General features: G+C 37.2%; 1 protein-coding gene across 5 annotated transcripts in view; it reads right to left on the reverse strand.

Moving 5' to 3' along the window:
• Positions 1-17719, reverse strand: part of LOC149777861 (nicotinamide N-methyltransferase-like) — an 88983-nt gene extending 71264 nt beyond the window's left edge. Inside the window, exons 1-2 of one of the 5 annotated variants that reach the window (XM_089938948.1) lie at positions 16686-16817; positions 13815-13936 (exon numbers count right to left, since the gene is read on the reverse strand). The gene's annotated coding sequence lies outside the window, so the exon portion shown is untranslated. Of the gene's footprint in view, positions 1-13814; positions 13937-16685; positions 16965-17373; positions 17507-17608 lie in introns of those variants that run through there. The other 4 variants (XM_089938949.1, XM_089938954.1, XM_089938951.1 and 1 more) reach the window with 4 other exon arrangements.
• Positions 17720-21462: the final 3743 nt, after the last annotated feature.

A 21462-nucleotide genomic window follows, 5' to 3' on the forward strand; every position in this document is an offset into this window, starting at 1 on the left:
TAAATGTTTATTTAAATTTAAATGTAATTTATCGTGAATTTTTATATTTAAAAAAATGTTCAGACAGGCCTCATCTTGTTTCACAATTAAGGTTCTACTGCATTGAAAAATTCCTATCATTAAGGAAGATTAGCAAATCTAGTTTTGGGTTCTCAAGAGCACTTTGGCCAAAACTTACACCCCGTGGAACACCAGCACTACACACTTTCTGACAGCCGTCAGAGGCTTTGTTTGCTATGAAATTCAAAAAGACTTCATTGTATAAAGTTCAAATAGGTGCGGCATGCAAATATGAAAGTTTAACAAAAGCTCACCATAAACATTTTGGCCTGATGGGAATCAAACCACAATTATTAGTTCCAGTTCAGTTTCGAATGTTGTCAAAGTCTAGTCTTGGTTCATTGTTTCCTGTCTCCTTTTGTTGCTGATACAAGCGATATATTTAGGCATTCTTAGAGCTGATTTAAAGGTAATTCTTTATTCTTTAGAACTGGATCATTATAGTGTGGTTGTATGTGTGTATTTAGGTGACAGTGCACAGTGAGTGAAGTAACACTGACGATGCTCCAGTGGTGACATCTATGACCCAATATAAGGTGCTTTGTTATAGTCTAGTCTCTCAAAACAATGCCTGAAAACATATGACAAGAACTTCACTGCGAGTTCTTCTTGAAGGTAGTTTAGAATAAGATATGATTTGTTTCGTGTTGAGACAATGGAAATTTCATCACTGAGATAGAAATGTAGAGCATATATAGTAAAATTAATTTTGACAAGATTCATTATCACTATTGTAGGTTAATCCGGGACCCGCAAATGTTGGCACTGGGAACAATAGCAGAGGTTCAAAATTAGCTGTGTGTGTGATAATGATATGCGGCTGACAGGACAAGCATCCTGAGAGAGAGAGAGAGAGAGAGAGAGAGAGAGATGAATCAAATATTTTGATCTCCAGATTTTAGTATAGTCCGAGATTCCTAGTTTGCGAGTATCAAAAATGGGATGGAAAAGCTCAAAGGAAACTCAGACTAATATTAGTAAAGCTCAGGAAACTTTGACCAGGGAGATCAGTAAAGCCAATGACAACGATGTTGAATAATAAATCGACCAAATGAATGCCATATGCGATATTGAAAGTTCTTACTAATGATTGGCATTGATGCTCAAAAAACAAGACAGCGAGTCTCAGATGTGAAACTAAACTTGTTAAAGATAATACTAAGACAACAGAGAGACGAATAGACAATCTTAATGCACAATCTCACCGAAACCATTTGCTTTCCCATCGAATCCAGGATCCTGCAAAAGAAACTCGGGATAGCTACGAGTCTTACGTACGTTATCCAGCACAAACTTTATCTGCGGCACGCAGAGAATATTGACACAGCCATATAGCGTGCCGAGAGATGATAAGTTTGACGAAGCCCTAATTGACAAATTTAACAGCAATAAGGGACAAGGAAAACTGCTGTAAATAGCCCGTGAACAACTTGTGAGATCTTTGACTCACAGGGTATCTGAGGACTTTACACAGAGAGTGCGTGTTAACAGGAAGTCATTAATTACATATTAAAATGAAGCTAAAGGAAGCGACCATTTTACTTTTTCTGTAATACGACAAACTCGTGATTGATGGTTCGATACTGTATATACGTGTGACAACGATAATCATCACCTGCTGTATTATGGTAAACAAAGTGCACGTGGCTTTGCACTTGGCAATGGGCAAGTGCGAGGCAAAGGGCATGGTAATGGTGTCAGCGGCCGACCAGTTTACTCACGAAACATAATATCGTCTCCATTGGACAATGGGGCCATGCGCGGGGTATTGGAAAGTAAGAGGGATGAAAATTCATAGGACATCGGGTGAGACCTATCTAAGGTTGACAAGGAATCGTCTAATGCACCAAGCACATTTCACACAGATATTGTATGAGTGAACACTGAAGTCTCTTGAAGTCATATTTTTCTTCGGTATTATTCTAAATTCAACATTGTGAATTTATATGAAAGATGGGGGAAGTACGAATTTGATGGCTTTTTGAATGGATATATGCAATTTGCTAGTGTAAGAGCTGCGTGTTTTGGTATGGTTTTGTTAAGGATAAGTTACTGAAATCTGGTGGTGGGTGACGCATGAAGTCGATAACGGTATGATGATACACTTTGTATGCAATATTTCTGCATATTGTTAAAGATATAATTCCGTGATGTTCCAAAAGGATCTCCTGCGCATGACCAAAATGAAGAAAAAAAACGGAGTTAAGTTATTCAAATCATATTTAGTAAGCGTATGCAAATATGTAGTATGTTTGAAAAACACGCTGTAAATGACAGGTTACAGGATGATCTTGATGTTAATTTTACATGTATAACTTACGAATGTGTGAGCAATGTAGAATATACTACATGAATGTTCCACATGGCTTGACCAGTTTATACCATACAGACATCTTGAAGACAGAGGCGATAGTGTGTATGTCCGTCCCATTCAAATGCACATGAAGTTTTCCTTATAGTATTTCAGAGAACACTGAAAACAATGATTATATAGAGGGTACTTTTTGTGAACATTTAATTTATATTTTAAACGATGAGTTGTGGGACTTTTTGTTTTAGTGATATGCTCTTACAAGTGCATTCACATCATGCGCATTGATTAATCAAAATATCGATGAGTTTTTAAGTGTGTTACTGAATTTAATTTATACGACTGAGGATTTTTAAAGTCCGACACAGTCTCTTCCATAGAAAGATAATCTCAACCTGATTGATGGGATATTGAGTGTGAAAACAGCAAAGGTTACACAGCATAACTTGTACACAGTTTTAGGGTACCTGAGTTTCAAATGGTATCTCCAGATGTATAAGTGTGCACAAAGAAAGAAAATATCAAGAAAAAAGAAGGAGTTTTCATGTTTCTGTGAGACATAATCCACAAACATTTTTGGGAAAAATCTTAGATCCTTTGGAAACAGGGCGTATTTGAGCAAATCCAGCATATCTTGTTCTGAGTGTGTATGTGTGTGTGATTTGGATTTTTAACGTAACTTTAACAATGTTTCAGCCATATTGCTACGATGTCTGCAGTGTGGCAGTTTATAGTGATGTCTAGCACTGGGGCATCATGCCGCAGACATGTAGCATGAAGTCAAACCCAGTCAAATTATCTTTACACCAGACCAACCAGTCCTAACACTTGCGGAGCGGTCTATTTCCCGCAATATTTTGTTCTGTGTTGTTAGTACTTAATATAATCAGAGAACCTCTGCCACAGAATCGTAGATCTCTCTCTCTCTTTCTCAGGTATTAATTCGACATCTTCGATGTTGTCGGCGTATGACCCCCCTCCGTATTAATCGACAAGATAAGAAGACTTCATGCACATGTGAGGTAGCCCTAATATGACGCCAGTTTCTTAGTCGTCATAAGCTGGAAAATCAAACTGCATGCAGACAAAATCTGAAAAACTAACTATCTACTGAAGTATGTTGGTACAGTTAGACGGTCGTCAACCAAGAACCAAATTCCGTGATATATTAGGTCGACCAGTTAAAGACACGTTGACCCAGCGAAGACACAGTTCTTCAAATTACTTGTTGCTCACTTGAAACCATTTATGGCTGGTGTTTTTATTTCAGAAAAATGTCCATGATCTTACAGCACTCTTAGTTCCTGACGATGTTGCGGAGACAACGACAGCAATGCAACAACAGTTATACATAACAAACCACTTTCATACTTATATTGGAATGGGAGTTAAATTGGATAAGACAAAACTAATTGTTTGTTGCAATGGAAAACCTTTAAAGAATTATGAAAACTGATAAAAAAAAATGGGTCACAAATTGATACAGTTTCATTTGACAAGTATGAGTCTTGTGTTTACACCCAAATTAAAGGCTACAAAAACATTAGAAGCTAAGAATATCAAATCAATATTTTATTACCAAAGAAAATTCGGATACATTAGTAATGTAGGTGCCTCTAAAATAGTTGATGCTATGGAAAAGTACTATTGCCCTTGAATTATGTGGCTGACTATCGTTGTGTGTTACATCTTACTCTAAGTGTGTTATATATTGGTGTAAACTGTTACATACAGATAGGTGCAGATCCTCGGCAGAATGCAACAAAATGTTTAAATCATTAGATGACAAAAGATGTATTACATGAGCATCACATATCAGACATGTATTATTTAGTTCTGCTTTCAGCTTTGTAAGGATGCCACAAGATGTTGCAAATGTTAGTGTATTGTAACAATATTCTCTCAAATAGAAAAGGACTGTACTAGTCAAAACTGCAATGATAACATAAGAAATCGTAAAAATTTAGGTATTATTAAAATTTATAAAACATTACATGTTGAAAAGTATCTTTCCATTGGTTGACTTGTTAATATCCGTAAAGCTCTTTCAAGAGTTAGATGTTCCAGTCATAATTTTATTTTATAGAGATTGTCTGACTTTCGTAGGAATTGAAGATCATGCACTTTTCATGTGTAAACATTATCAGATGTTAGAAGAGTATTGTATGTGAGAAAGCTTGCCAGTGGCTTTCCATTTGTCGGTGGTGCTCGTTGGGGTTTCCCAGGCTTCTTCCACAACCAAGTATATTGGCCGCGATATATCCTATCATGCGCTGAAAAATCCGTTTAACCCCCCACAAAATAGCTTCAGTTGCAATAATAATAATAATAATAATAATAATAATGTTATTATTATTATTATTATTATTATTATTATTATTATTATCTTGTGGGAAATGAGAAATTGTGTTTACCTCAAATGCCCCCTTCCCCCCCCCCCACACACACAATAAATGGTTGGTCCCGAGTTGAACTTTTGCTAAACGGTCGATAAAAGCATATTCACCGTTCGTATTTGTGTAAACTACACCGATATTTCATCAGTATTCAACCTATTACGGGGTTAATAAAAACAAAATAATAAAAAATAAAAATACATTTCATGAGTAATTAAAACAAAAAAAAAAGATTATTCTTTTATTGGCAGTATAAATGAGAAGCAAATTATATCAGCTGAATCTGCATCTATAATTTGCACTTTATTAAATTTGTGACCGCTCAGGTGGCCTTGTGGTTACAGCACCCACCTCGGATGAGGGAGGGTTCGAAACCAGGCCGAGTTATATCTAAGACTTATAAAAATGGTACTAACATCTGCCTCTATACCGCCCCGATAGCCTTGTGTTTAGAGCATCCTCCTCGGATGCGGGAGGTCGTGGTTTCGAAACCAGACCGAGTCATACCAAAGAATTGTAAAAATGCTACTAACAGCTGCCTCGCGAGGCGCTCAGCATTAAGAGGTTAGTACTTGGACTGGTCGGTCTGGTGTCAGGATAATGTGACTGGGTGGAACATCATGCTACATGTCTGTGGCACGATGCCCCAGTGCTAGATATCACTATAAACTGTCATAATGCAGCCATCATAGGGATATGACTGAAAAATTGTTAAACCTACGTTACAAATCCAAATCACAGTCCCCTACACACACATAAAATTTGTACGAAAGAAAAACCGACATTTTAGATTCCGAACGTCTAACTTTCTGTGTGAAGAAGTGACTATTTGGAGACCCGTATGGTTATGTGAATATCTGTTACTCAGCTCAAAAGAGACTATAAAATCGAACACGTATTGCTACATACGTTATTACTTTTAAGGCAGTGTAAAAGTCTAGCCAACTAAAGTGCTGCAGGTAGGTAGAGTATTCACATGTCGGCGGAGTCTATTCGGAACGTCACTTGATTATTATAAATAACTGTTAACAACTAATACTATAACATGCGGTGTTAAATACCTATCACACCCGCCCGTTTCAATTTTAAACACGAAAAGCATCAGGGATATAACAATGCACAAAACTTTGTCATTTCATTCAGTGATTAATGATTCTTAACCTGAATGGCACCATAGGGTTCCTTACACTTTCGAATTATTGGCGTTTCAACTCAAACGGAAGCTACCGATGTAACCAAACGAAAAGACTGCTAGCTGTCCGTTTCTGGTTTCTATAATAGTCTTTTTCAGTAGAAACCGTGTCGTCTGAGTCCAATATTTGCCATGTGTAGTATTAATATTTTAAAAACAAACTGAAGCAACAAGTAGGAGGAATTCTTGTATACATATATTCAAAAAGGTGTGAATCAAAACTTTATGGAATTATCGAGATTTTAAAAGATGACGAATTACATCACATCTTTTGCTTGAAAACAGACTGGCACAAGGCAAATATGGCGACCGTGTTGCTAAACATGCTCCTGTTTGATTCGAAACGCCGACAAGTTGACAGTGTTGAGACCCCCTTGCGACAATCAGGTTAGAACTTATAAAATAATGAATCAAAATAACTAAGTTTTATGCATTTAGTATATCCTTGACGCCTTCTGCCTTTAAAATTGGTAGGGTAATACATACAAACGGGATGATTTGAAAACGGGTGTCGTGTTATGAATTTCATTCCACATACCTTAAATGGTGATTATTCATTTTATTTGGATAAACATACATCCATATTCCGTTGGAAGATCATTACTTAGACAAAAATCATTGTTAAAGCCTTGATAATACTGAATATTGAAATATGTTGGACCTAATCATCTTGAGTTCCATTAAAACCAGATAATAATGACGTTTCATCAGATTATGAGGCTAGTAACTTCTCCCTCGAACTGAAAATCCAGGCCGTTTTTCACACGTGTACGAATTAATCCGATGTTAGTAGACGAAATTCGTGGGTTAACCGATTTCACTCGAAAGCTGGGACACAATATTTGATGACGTCACCGCGGTAATCATACGAAACCAACATCACGTTATGCTGGATAAGGTAAGTAATCCTTATGTGATACGCAATTCATATTTTGCGTTTGAAAGGATGCAAAACTCGATCTCTCACATTTACGAGTATATTTCTTTGAAGTTACAACTGACGAACATTATTTTGTACAAGTCCGTGTCGTATGATTTACAATCAATATGGAAATCGGCAACAGCTGTCTACAGCTCAAGTTCGCCCTTCAAAGTATTCTAGCATCCCAGCTGATCACAAATATTAACGCGAGTCTTAGTTTTATCTAATGCATGCATTTTTTTCAGGTCCGCTTAAAAAGTTGGCCTGCCTCTCTTCATTCCCTCTCGAATCAATTGTCCGACACGTGCGAATGTTGTTGTTATTAGATGAGTCACTAATTAATTTTTTCAAATATATAACATTAATACGTTTAGAGCACTCCCGGAAATGAGTATTACAAGCGATTTCTTAATTCTAAACTGAATATTTGAAAGTTGTTTCAACCTAACAGCTTGTTTATTAGAAGAAGGGTTTATGTCAGGTGGCTTTTGTAATAAATCATTTCCTCGGCTTCCTTCCAAATTTTATTTCGATTGGAATAATGGTGAAACTTATGAGAAAAAATAAGGCGTCATTGGATCTTTAGAATACGTTGACATTTTTTATAGTAGGTAAAATGAAAGGAGTGATCCAATACAAACCGAACTGAATGCCGAGTGCAATGATGTTATATCGAAAGCTGGGCATGTTGAAATAAATGTGTACTACCCTGTTATTTGTTTGCAAGACTCAATATCCTGAATTTTAGTACTGCTATTAGCACTCCTACTTTATGGAGTGAACCATGCCGAGGTTACGACATCGTAGCTAGGTGGCTAGCAGGATGGAATTTCACCTTTTTGTGCTGTGTGTTTTTGTTTTTCAAAAAGACGGGTAGACTATTTTGACAGCAAGACGGAATTAAAGACATTATCTATTTATAGAGAGCTTCTAAAAAGTATTGACCGCTGTATTTAAGGAACATTTGTTTACAGCTTGCATCTGTTGAAGGACACAAAATTGTTGACTGTGCAAAACATTTTTTAATGGTGCTAACTTACAATTACCTGGAAACATTACAAAGGTTCATTTTTTAGAATATATACTTACTGCGTTTCAATGAAATTCCGCAGAATTTATAGGCCTAACAGCAAACTATTGACAATAGGTCAATGCGCCCGATCTTCAAATAGTTACAAACGTGTGATGAAACGATGTACAAGATATCCTTCATCGCCATCACAGCACTGTCCAGCTTAAAAGTACCAATCACAGATGTTGGTGATTTGACTGAGACACGAGTATGAGCACCTGAACAGTCTGAAATTATTTGTTTTCGAAAACTCTCTCTCTCTCATCGAGATATGGATCTATTCCATCGGAGGCTGGATAAATTATTAATGAATATTTCACTTGGGAACATCCATCCGTAAAATGCCAATTAATAGTACCCAATAGTGTAGAGTGGGTTATTGTTGTTGTCGTGGGTTTATCACCATTTTTCAGAACACCATAAGCTATAGATGGCGGCCAGTATAACAGATTGAGGAAAAACAAGGGAAAACCCCGGTAAGCACCATCGACCGAGCACGAAACTAGAACCCACGCGGACAGAGGTGAGATGGCACTTGTCGGTAAAGGAAGCATTATAGACCACTCTGCAATCCAGTGCCCAAAGAGGTGGGTAACCGTAACCTGGAATACAGGAAATACCTGACGAGAAAACCACCGTATTTTGCTTTCAATGGTTTACCCTTCAACATCCTTACCCCACCCACCCCACCACCAGGAAGAAGGTGTCATAAGAAAGCCGAACATTTAATGAAATACCTGCAAGACAAATCAAATTAAAAATAACTATCTTAAAATTAATTTTACAAAATTAATTTAACTTGAAAAGTGCAGCGAACATTCGCCATTTTGTCATTTGTTGGTTCAACAAAATCCCTACATCGTAAGAGCACCGTTTTTTTTAAAACCTGATCCGTCCCTATTTCTATCCATCCTACGTACAATCACCTAGAATAACAGGAACTCGGCGTTGAATGTTTAACATTTTATTTATTTTCTTAACTTCTCCGTTATATAATAAGGTGTGTTCTATTTCAGTTACTTTGTATGCATTTTGTGATTAATGGTACATCAGAACATTACTGGCTATACTGTGACGATTAAATGTTAAGCTCTACCTATAAATGTAAAAATGAAGATTTGCATAAAATCTTTAAGACAATCCCTTCCAAATATATACGGTAAATATGATTAAATTCTGTAAATTATAAATGTGATAAAGCATGAAGTCAAAGATAACAAAATCTTAAAATGGGTGGTCCAGATTCATTATATAAATAGAATTCCTTCAAATGGACTACTACTGTCTCGGGTGGTAGATCATCATCATTCCTTAGTCTATATAACGATCTACCAACCAAGAAATTCCATAACCTTTTGAGGAAATACGGTTTATATAACAATCTCTGATTATACTTTTAGGCTAATAATAGGTGGGCAATTTCGTGCGAATTCTTAACTTCTTTCTGAAACTTCCCTTATGTGAAACAACGTTTTAGAATTACGGTGCAGAATAATTAATGCACTATTAGGTAAATGACCTATTTAAATCGACCATGGCTTGCTACGACAATGGGACATTCTCCTTATCTAATATGACGGAAACGCTTAGTCAAATCGTCTACGTCTTACTTTTGTCCAAGATCTCAATTGTAATCCAGTTACCTGGACCTTGTCGTGGTTACAAGGAATTTACCACATAATGAAACGTGAAACTGGTATTAGTTTTTTAATATACAATCTATTTGTTGCATTTGAAAGTTTTTTTCTAACATTTTCTTGTTTTTGTGTGTGATTTGGATTTTGTACGTATATTTGCCACTTTTTCAGTCATATCGCTACAATGTCTGCAGTGTGACAGTTTATAGTGATATCTAGCATTGGGACATTACGCCGCGGACATGTAGCACCAACTCCTACCCAGCCATCTTATCCTGACACCAGACGGACCAGTCCAAGTACTAACCTCTTAATGCTGAGCGCCAAGCAAGGCAGCTACAAGTACATGTAACATTTTTGTAAGTCTTTGGTACAACTCGGATGAAGTTCGAACCCGCGACCTCCCGGATCCTAGTCGGACGCGCTAACAATTAGGCCACCGGAGCGGTAATACTTACTTGTGATGAAAATGCATACAAAATTAAAGTGTTGAAAGTTCTGATATTAAATCTGTTACTTGTACAGTGCATGATTAACGGTTAACATGCATGAGAATGCCTCGGATAAACTAATTAGCCCTTTTATAGTTACATGACGAGTCATTCGGATCACCTCTGGATTGTTGCAAGATCAAACTTTGCCTGGAATGTACGTCGGTGTTGTAGTTTACAGAAAAATAGTACAATCTGTTCGCCATATATTTCTTCGCAAAATAAAATGGCAATCTAATGGGACCACCTAATATATTTCTAAAAATTTATTCACCGTAGGACTGACCCAGTCCAAGTGAGAAAGAAAAAAAAAATAGTTATATGCATTCGGATCATCTTGGCTAATCTTTCTCGGGTAAAGAGTTGGTGTGGTCCGAAAATCAGTTATCGGCATATATTCGAGGTATTATCCGTAGGAATGACCTTAAAGCTGCGAATGAAACAAAATAATTGGTGGTAAGATTGCAAAGACTTATTTTACAAGGGCAGGAATTAGTATTGCTCGAATTATCAAATAAAAAAAAAAAAGAATTTTTCCTATTCCCTAATGGACTGAAACGATGCTAAAAATTTTAACAAGAGCAACATGAGAAAAATTCTAAGTGAAAATTGCCTAATGTTTGAATTATTCAGCATTATTCATCACTGCCCTAAACAGTTTCCATATCTTTTTCTGTCCATTGCAGTACGGTTGTGTCATCTAGATTAACCACGTAAAACCTCGTAAATGAAATTTCTGTAAATGAAGTTTGTCTGCACCATTGTGAATTACATTCAGCATCAGATGAATAAAAAAACAATAGCACATAGTCATGCAAGAAATATGTATATTCGCGGATCCATCCAGATGTTCCACCCACTGTTTGGAAATTGGAACTGACAAAAATTACTACAATTCCAGCTCGGCGCATTTGACAATGCTGAAATTAGTACAGCTCCCTTACAAACAACAAAATTACGGTACCATACGTTCTAGGAACAAGCTTATTTGATCCAGGCCATGGTGATCTTACAATATATGTCATGCAAGATCTGAGTTAGTGATGAGTACTAAGTGGAACTATTGCAAGTGGAGATAATAAACAAAACTGAAGGGGTGTGGTAGGTGGAATTAAAGACGGAGCAAATGGAGCAGTTGATACAAGGCCTAGCTCCCCTTCGCATTGAACTTACATGTTGTGGAGGTAGATTGGTCGGGGCTTCTGGTGAAATTGCAACATGGTATTCTACCTTCTAAAACTTGTACTGATGAAATGACAGCGGGGCCCTAATCAAACATTGTGCAAGAGATGGAGGAGACCCGGGTAGCCGAGTATCTAAGGTACTCGCCTTTATCGACCAACTTGGGTATGTGTGAAAGTGTGTGTGTGTGTGTGTGTGTGTGTGTGATTTTTAACGTAGCTTTAACAATTGTTCAGTCATATCGCTACGATATCTGAAATGTGGCATTTTACAGTGATGTCTAGCACGGAGGAATCATGCCGCAGAATGATGTCCCACCCAGTCACATTATTCTGACACCAGTTTGACCAGTCTTAACACTAATCTCGTAATGTTGTGCGCGTATAGAGGGTGCTTTTTGTACCATTTTTGTAAGTCTTTGGTATGACTCGGCTGGGTTCGAACACGCGACCTCTAGCATCCAAAGCGTACGCTCTAACTACTAGGCCGCCGGAGCGGTGCGTGTGAGAAAGCTTGAGAGTAGTTTCCGATCGACCGGAATTCCTACCCGGGTTCTTCCTCCACCAGTTATAGACAGGAATTTCTACCCGGGTTCTTCCTCCACCAGTTATAGACCAGAATTTCTACCCGGGTTCTTCCTCCACCAGTTACAGACAGGAATTTCTACCCGGGTTCTTCCTCCCCCAGTTATACTGTCCACCGTGTATATCATGCGCAGAAAAATGGCGTTAAACCCAAAACAACAACAAACAGATGACTAAATAGGAATTTTACGTTATTGCCTTCCCTGAATAATCTGCGTGCGAGAAGACATGAAAACGCAGGATATTGCATCTAGTCTTGATTGGCATAGATTGCATTCGCATAGATATTGAGAATTTGCATGTATCAGTCTTGGCCAAAGAAAATGGCAAAATATACACCTATGATGTTTTTTGTGTTTGTTTTTTTTACAACAAGGGGATACAGCTTATTTTAATCCATTAAATGCGTGACATCATTGAGATTACAACACTATGCCGTGTCTGATGTCAAAAGACGTTAGGTTTTTATTCCACCAGATTGACAGGTATAGAATTAAAACTGGGTAATAGGTGCTGATCTTGTTAATATATATATATATATACTTATGTTGTGAATACATGCCTTTAGAAAATGATATCAAACAGTATTAGAAATTGCACAAATAGTAAGTTTAGCAAAACTGATACTGATCGCGTATGGGTGGAGTTTCGATTGTTTCTGATATACGTGTCATTTTGATAATTTGATTACACATACCATGAAACGTTTCACTTTATTTCGCTGCTCGTCGATCAGTCATCCTTACTTGATTATTTATTTAAGCACCTCAGAAATTACAGCAAACAAAATTAGTGCTAATATACACGAGTGCCTTCCCCACCCCAACCCCGTCATGATAAACGCGCAAGAACAAGAACGTTTCCTTCTTGGTGTTTCATGGTTGAATGATGTAATGGAAAGAATGAAGACGCAATTTCTTTATGTGCCACTAATAAGGATTTCGACCTACATAACCCTAGCCTGCTTCCCTCCCCCACAATATTTCTGGTCCGCCATAGATGTTCGTGGATATATTTGTGTTCCTTTATATACCAGGGGCCACGGGTGGATGATTGGTCTAAGGTCCTCGCCTTTTCAAATCACTGACATCTCACCTCTGTGTGCGAAGATTCGAATCTCAACTCAGCCAACGTGGGTACGCAAGAAAGCTTGCCAGTAGCTTTACGGTAGTCGGTTGTTTTTCCCATGGTTTTCCCAGGTTGTTCCTCCATCACATATAACTAACATGCGTTAAAACATAGCGTTAAATCAATACAACCTCAAAAGTCCGTTTTGATAATTTCAACATGACGTCATCGATGGCATTAAACCAATCAAGCACCGCTACCTGACTCATTCGAGTAGGTAATTAACAGTTTTTAAAAATCTTTTTTGACCGTTGTTTTTGACATAACATCTTTCTAGCCTGAAAATTGTGTTTTAAAACTAAATATTTATAACCAGTAACATGATGAAATGAATTCCCAAGATTTTTCAAGGTTAATTTGGAGAACGTCTATGGTGACGAAATTAGACACTTGAAAGGCAAAAGGAAGGATAACACCTTTTGTAAACCACGTGTTTTCCCCTACCGGAACCGGGCTTCAAACCTGCTGTAGTGCGTATGTCGAAATTATCTATACACCCTAATTACGTCATATGCTCGGATCTTAATGATAAGAAACGTACCATCACTTGCGTCGGATTCCCACTCAACCTGACCCAGATTGGCGCACCTCCATTGTAAAAGTCTACAACGATCGATAATTTTCCTCAACATGTTTTATGGTGGCAGCAAAGTTACTCAACACTCAGGAATGAACAGACTTGTACTAAAGGTACACTGCTAACATAACTGCTGGTAATTTAAATCCTATAGAATTAGCACACCCTCCCGGTTGTTTTGCACCCCCACCCCCATCGATTTTATAAACGAAGACCGTCAATAATAATCAAATGCATAAAACTTAGTAATTTTTAATCTCACCAGCTTGTCCCTTACACTGTCAACCTATAGGCGTTTCAAACCTAAATGCAGCTCTCCTTGTAAACGAGCAGACTGTTGACGTTTCTATAGCGTAAGTCACACGGGTCATGTAAGCACATATGCTGAAAGTTAAAACATAATTTTATTTTAAAAACTTAATCGTAAGAGTTATAACAAGGTTTATTCAATCGTGATTTTGTTAGTGATCTACACATTAATTTTCATAACAAAAATTCCACACGAAAATTATCGATCGCTATGGGTTTTACAATGGCAGTTCGGCAGTACACTGGGTCAAAAAAGTGTGTGTGTGATTAGGATTTTTAACGTAGCTTTAACAAGTTTTCAGTCATATTGTTACGATGTCTGCATTGTGGTAGTTTATAGTGATGTCTAGCACTGGGGCATCACGCCGCAGACATGTAGCATGATATTGGATTTAAATAGTACAGTGCAGGAGGAATCAAGTATACGATCGCGTGAACAAGAAGTCCCGTGTATCTTCAATCGTTTCCCGTATGAATGGGATAGAGAAGTAACATACAATAAGTTTTATTCGTAGCATGTACATATGACATTTCTTCAAAATGATAATTTACCATGGTAACTAAAATAAATCTGAATTGACAGCCGTCTTTCTAGTCTTTAGGTGTATAAAAGAAAGAAAAAAAAAACGTGCAAGGTAAAAATAGGTATTATGTACGAATTGAATTAATATTAATGACATACCATATAGAATATATAAACGAAGTTACATAACTGCCTCCAATTTATTGGACTTCTGTGCCAATTTTTTCCTGCTGGTATTTCCACAGGCTTTATTTATAAATGGCGACCTTGTCTTGTCGCGTCTCTGTTCATGTATGTGGTATAACTTTTCCCTACCCTTACGTCATAGCGCGCGACGAAACCGGTTTAAACGAAATTAACCTGTTTGCTTGCCTATGCCTAAAAACGTCGAAGTAAGTTATCACTGAATTTGCTGTTAGGCAATTTTCGAGGAATTAATACAATAATCTTTAATGGACAAGATGCGAAATAAAGTGAACAAACGCCATTTAAAGATATGTGTAATCCCATTCTTCAACATGACTCCTGTAGCTGCAAAACGTGACTCCTGACCGCGTACAGGAGCTCACATGGGGCTCATTACAAATAAAATTAGGAGTATCCGTCCATGAACAGAGGGCTGGGGGTCTAACCCGTAACAATATATTGTTATATTATGACTTGTACTATAAAACAGTCCATTTCCGTAAGACATGTGTCATTTGCGTCTAGTATTTGCCATGTCTTGTTGTAATATTTAAAAAAAAAAAATGAACAAATCAAAATAAGGAACACTTGTATTTATGTTCAATGAGCCCAAAATTTACGTAACTACTGGGATTATCAAAGACGGTTAACTACATCTGATTTGTTTGTGCTTGTAAACTTAAACTCGCTCAAGGCGACCGTCACAAACGAAACTGGTTTTGATTCGAAAAGCCAACAATTTGACAGCGTTAGGAGTCTATGCTCTTGAAATAAGTAACATAAAAGAGTGAAAGACAACATGCTCTCTGAAATCTAACAAATAATTTATTTCCCTAAAATACAAAGTGGAAATGAGAAAAATGAGTCCCGAAGAAATCCAAAACTGAATGCGATGACATGTCTGTTATAGCTTATGTAGTGCTGATGTGTCAACGGTCTTTTGTTGAATCACAGTAATATAATTCCAAGTTTGAATATATTATAAATTCCAGTTAATGTCTTTATTCAATAATTTCAACAGAGCACTTTTGTATTTCCAGGGAAAATAATCACTTGAATTCAATAATTTGAAGAAAATAAAATTCATCCCAAACTGGTCACAACATATAAAACCAACAAGAAAGTGCTAGATGTTAAAGCACGAATGGTACAATCATCACATTAACAGGAATATATAGTTCTTTGCTTGATCTCAGGTCAAAATTAGCATTTCCTAAAAGCAACCATTACCTAATGGAAAAAAACCTTAAAGAATAATCTAATGAGCATTGTTTACTAACAACACAATAACCTGTAAAATTGACTTTGGACACTAAAAAAAAAAAAAAAAAAAAACCGATCCAAATCCACACATTTACTCCTTCATGTTTACCTGAATACAAATAAGTTCATACACATAGAGAATAATGACGCTATTATTTTCGTTGTTTACATAAACGAAATATATTACAAAATGTCAATCAGGTCAGGTAGAAATGAACTCAGAATTGGACAAGGTCAAGTCCAGCATACAATGTTACATTACAATAGCATGTAATGTAATTAAAAACAATTAAAGAAACAAACAAACAATTAATTTAAATATACATAACAACAGTGTCTGGGACCCCCTGTCGATAATCAGGTTATAAATTATAAATAGATAAATGAAAATACTAATTTTTAGGTATGTTTTTATATCCTTGATGCATTTTATTTTAAAATGGAAAGGGGGGTGTGTGAATACTAAACTAGGGTGTGCGAATGCCATAGCCAAGTAACAAATAAGTCACACAGGTCGCGTCGGTGTGCCGGACCGAATAAATCAACTACAGTTGTCATTATATGAGAATTTGTTGAGGCATTTTCAAAGGTATATAAAATGGATAAAAATTCGTGACATTTTAGCACGGTGGTGTCCAATGGAATGCGATGATTTATGGTCCATGTACAATACAGGGTTTTGAACCCGGAATCAAAACAAGTTATCAATAGTTCATGAATCAGCGTTAACCATTGGTGCGCCACTACAAAACATAATTAAGTACATACTGACGGACAATATTATCAGGTCAAACGTTTACAGTTGTCATATAATAGTTGAAGGTAAGATATCCACAGTAATGGATCACTTACCTGTATTTTTGCTCAGTCCAGAAGGAAAGTGATGTATCCAGTTGTTATCGCAAGTACATGCTCTAACAATATGCAGTGGACAAAAATTCTACACGTGGTTATGAGAACACCTGACTTACTTAAACGCATACCTTACACAGGAGATCCGAGAGCAACGAGCTGCGTGGTTGTTCTTAACTACGTTTCAAATGGCCTGTGATCTAGAGTGTATGAGAGTTCAACACGTCCATTAGTTTCCGTATACCTAGAACTAGGACAGCTAACAACTGATGCATGTATTATCTCGTAAACATTTTTAGACACGACGCAAGCCAAATTTTAAATATCAGTATATGCCATGAATCGTTATAGTCACAGGTGCTCGACGCGAGCTTGATGTTGAAAAAAAGTAATCTGAAGGAAAAAAAATAACAGTGACAAAAGTACCTCAGATTACCTCTATGACCCGTTCTACAATAAGACCCTCTCTATCATACTATATAAGAGAGAAGGTTTTTGTTGTTGTTGTTGTGGGGTTTAATGTCATTTTTCAGCACACGATAGGCTATACATGGCGGCCAGTATTAATAGTGGAGGAAGAACTAAGAGAGAAGTTATAAAACTTTCAATGTTTCCTTCCACCCATGCCCCTCGATTTCCTTTTGCTATTTCCGTCATTAAAGGCACACGACCATACTCTATAGCTTACTGTACTCCTGAGATATCGTTCTGTTCATCAGGCCTTCATTGCCATTTCTGCGTTGTACCAATGTGAAGTTATGGACTCCGAAACGTGCAATTTTCTCGAATTGTGCCTCTTGGGTTAAGTCCAAGCACATGTGACAATCGGTGAAAAGAGCTACATGTACCATGCTTCGACTCTACGATACATTCCTTCTTTAATTACAGAACAGTGGTAGATGCAGAAGTAAGTTTTTACATACCATTAACTCGATTCAACTTCAGGAATCCTGTTCCATGGGAGAATTAGATATTGTCTTCTCCACTGCACACATGGTAAACATGCGACTCTTTTCAAAACAGGTAAACTATGCGGAACACACGTCAATGGCGAAATATGATTGGCTCAAAAGGCTATTCTTTAATGTATACTCTCATTAATTTAACACAATCAAATGATTCATAACGTTATGCGATCATGTTATTACCTTTTTTTGCCCGGGTACATATAGTCGAAATCGGGAAACGGTTTTCTGATGCATGGATGTTATTTAAGTTTTAATGATTGTGCGTTTCCTTGAAAGGATTTTGGCTCCTATATTTTTATTGCTGCATTCAGACGTGAATTTTTGAGTGCTGGCAGGCTTGCAGTCTATACCGGTAACAGACGCTGTACCCTAATCTCAAATATTGTTTTCTTTCGATTTGGAATCGACACTAATCAACGCCTGACATCTCCATCGTTTTCAGACATATTTAGTATTGTCGTGACAGTTAAAATAGCTTCTTAAAAATTGTATTGCTCATTGTAATCAAGATTTTGTTTTAAAATTAAAAAAATGGGTAGCAGTTGTCGCTGAGTATAATGGGTATAATAATGTATGGCTGACACAGAAGATCAAATAACAACAGGTCATCTCGGTTCAGTCATTCATAGATGGCATGAATTATGTGGAAAACTAATTATGGATAGGTTAATACTTGAAGCCTGCTATTTCTTGTTTGAGGTTGATATTTATACACTGACTGTCGGCGGCGCCTCTTTATTAATGACATAAATGCATAAAATGGGTCAACAGTGTTGACACATTTTAAGATCTAAAATGTTTGAGAGCGAGAGAGAAGAAGAAGAAGAAGAAAAAGAAGAAGAAAAAGAAGACAAAATAGGCATACATATGGCAATGCGGGTCTGAAAAACATGCATAAAGACAGGTATACTTCCTTATGGAGACAGAAAGAAGTTCCTAAAATGATATTTGCACTGTGCCGACAAAAGTGGTACCGCCGCTGTGGCGATATAATGTTTCCTCCACATATATGTTCAATATGTTAAAACGAAATATAGAATAAAAATTATTATTCTTTATAACAAATTAAAGACATTGCGGACTGACATTGGTTTTTACTAATAATTTCTCGATGGAGTAGTTGAAACGTTTGTTACCTGATATGAAACGTTACAAGTTTTTGGGATCGGTTGAAGGACCCCGTGCATTGGGGAAGAGGACATAAAAATCTTCTATTCACCTCATTTCTATTTTATTCTCAATACATGTCCATAGGTCATCTGTTTAAAGACAGGATCGTTATTGCCAGCATGGACGCACCGCTATTGTTCTAGATCAGTTCATCCATTCGTACGTCCGTTCGTCTTTTCATCTATAGATCTATTTATTATAATTAGCAAATCAATCAATCCCATGAAAGAAATGAACGAGGCAATTGGGGTGGAATGTCTCGCATAGGGACACACCATGGTAGCTAGTTTTCAGCTATAAAACGAATATGTAACCTGTTGAATGTCTTCAATAAACAACAACTTACGGGAAACGAATTTAATTGCCATGCACTTTTGAAGGTAGGGCGTTCACATGGGTTTCGTTTACATCTGATCCATTCCTTACCAGACCTTCATTTCAACTAAATAATTTATTATGAATGATAACTAATATTTCATGCCATCGTATGTGACGAATTTCTTCCCTTTTCATCAAACCAGCTAATCACTGAAAGAATCGTATCTACTCGCGTATAAGATGAGTCCAGCTGCAAACTGAACAGAGCCTTATCTGTCGGCCCATTATGCGACATAGGTTCTGGGTCAATGCATTTAATTAGCAGTAATCAATAAAAGAAACGACATAAACCCCGATCTGGCGGCGCATTATGTTATAAGCAGTTGGACTTGATTTATTAGTGATTACAGACGGTGTCTTGTTTCCCACCCTTATCAAACCCATGAAAATCTTTGATATCCATCATTTGTGGTATACAATAAAAATTATATTTGTTCTCTTTCTGATGTGTGTGTGTGTGTGTGAGAGAGAGAGAGAGAGAGAGATGTCAGCACCGACTGTATAAAACAGCATGCAAATATTAGCAAAACAAGGTTGTACTTCGAACTAATACATCAAATATTTATGTCACATCTCTAGCTGGCATTTGAATGTATGGACGGGGAAATGCAGCAAAATTAGTATGTGTCACGTTTGCTAAGCCCCATCTATAGAGTCATGTATAAGCTATAATCTACCTGTCTTGGGAATATTACCGATGCGTTGTGTTTGATCTCGAAACATTGCCGCGGGGTTAGAGTTGAACTCTTACGCAAGATTACCGTGACCAGTCAGAGACTGGAAACTAGAGTTGTCGAAGGCGACCGCTCGCATCACTTAACATAGGCTTGCCGTATCACACCGTTAAGTTAAAAGTTTGTTCAAAGATCACAGAAAAGTCCGCGGCGTGAACGAGTCGAGTACTTATCCGTACCAACGTTGAGAGACAGCGAGAGGGACATTTTCAGCTAAGTTTGATTGGATAGGTCCACAGTGATATCTAATCAAAAATTGAGATAACGGGCGTGATTACAATTCGACCGAAATGATTCCTTCCAACAGGTAAGAGAAAATTAAGTATTCGCCTAGACAAATTGCTGATCAATTCGGTTACTGCGAGGAACGAATCTACTCGTAATTTAGCGGTAAAAAATTAGAAGTAGATTCTAAGGAAAGACAAAGCTTCGAATAGGAAGCATTTTAGGGGACAGAGAACTTCCGGTTCCATTTTCTCTTCACGAGGTGGAGACGGAATTGAGACTAGCCGAGACAGTCGAAGTCGACAGAAGTCTAGTCGGGAGAGAGAAGGTGGAGGAGGAGTAAAAGGAGTCTGGAAGACAAAAAGTCGAGGAGGAGGAGAAGGAGTATAAAGAAAGTCGAGGAGGAGGAGAAGGAATTGGGAGAAATAGGAGAGAGAAAGGATACAACAGATAAGTAGAAATACAAGGACAGGTGGAAATCAATCTCACTGCTAATCAAGTAATGCAATCGGCTATTAAAGGGTCGAGCGCAAGGAGTGTAATTGGAAATTTGACTCATTTGATTGTTGAATTGTTATTAAATTGCTATTCATATAATTTTGTATATTTAACCATCTAACCGTCGGCATTGCTGACTGGAGGCTCGGAGCTTTACATCTATCTTTCACTAATTTAACTTCACACAAAATATAGCCTGGGTGGGACTTCTATTATAGTTTAAATAAAATATGGAAAGCACCCCACCCCAACCATAACAATCGTCACAATATGCATGCATTTATATTATTTTATGCTGTACTATGCATTATTCTATTTTGCATTTTCTATCTTTGTAAGATTTTCATTTAAGATTGCATCTGTACATCTGCCAATAGTTCTTTCCAAATTTGATACACGTGATATTGGAATACTGCCATTTCATATCGTCAAATGCCATTTGCATATTTTCAGTATTATGCACGTAAACATTGTTCCATTTCTCAGTCTTGCCGTTTCATCTGATTACATATTAATCACCATAACGGGAAAACACGTACCATTGTAGAATGTCAATGTAGCACAATGAAAGTTACCAATACGATGTTTGCATAATGCAGGTTGGATATTGTAATCAGCGCCATCTGTTGTCATAATGGGGCATTACTCTCATGAGCCATGATGACAACAGTTGATGTTAAATTAATCACGGAAGAGACAGAACTATCCTGGGTTCAGTTTATTGAAGATCGTAAGCAACGACGACATGGACACAACATATTTCACTAACAAACATTGATTAATTTACCCTATCTCGCAAGAGAG

Source organism: Sinohyriopsis cumingii, chromosome 17 (genome assembly GCF_028554795.1).
Source record: "Sinohyriopsis cumingii isolate HCF-2022 chromosome 17, ASM2855479v2, whole genome shotgun sequence".
In the NCBI taxonomy this organism is placed as follows: Eukaryota; Metazoa; Mollusca; class Bivalvia; order Unionida; family Unionidae; genus Sinohyriopsis; species Sinohyriopsis cumingii.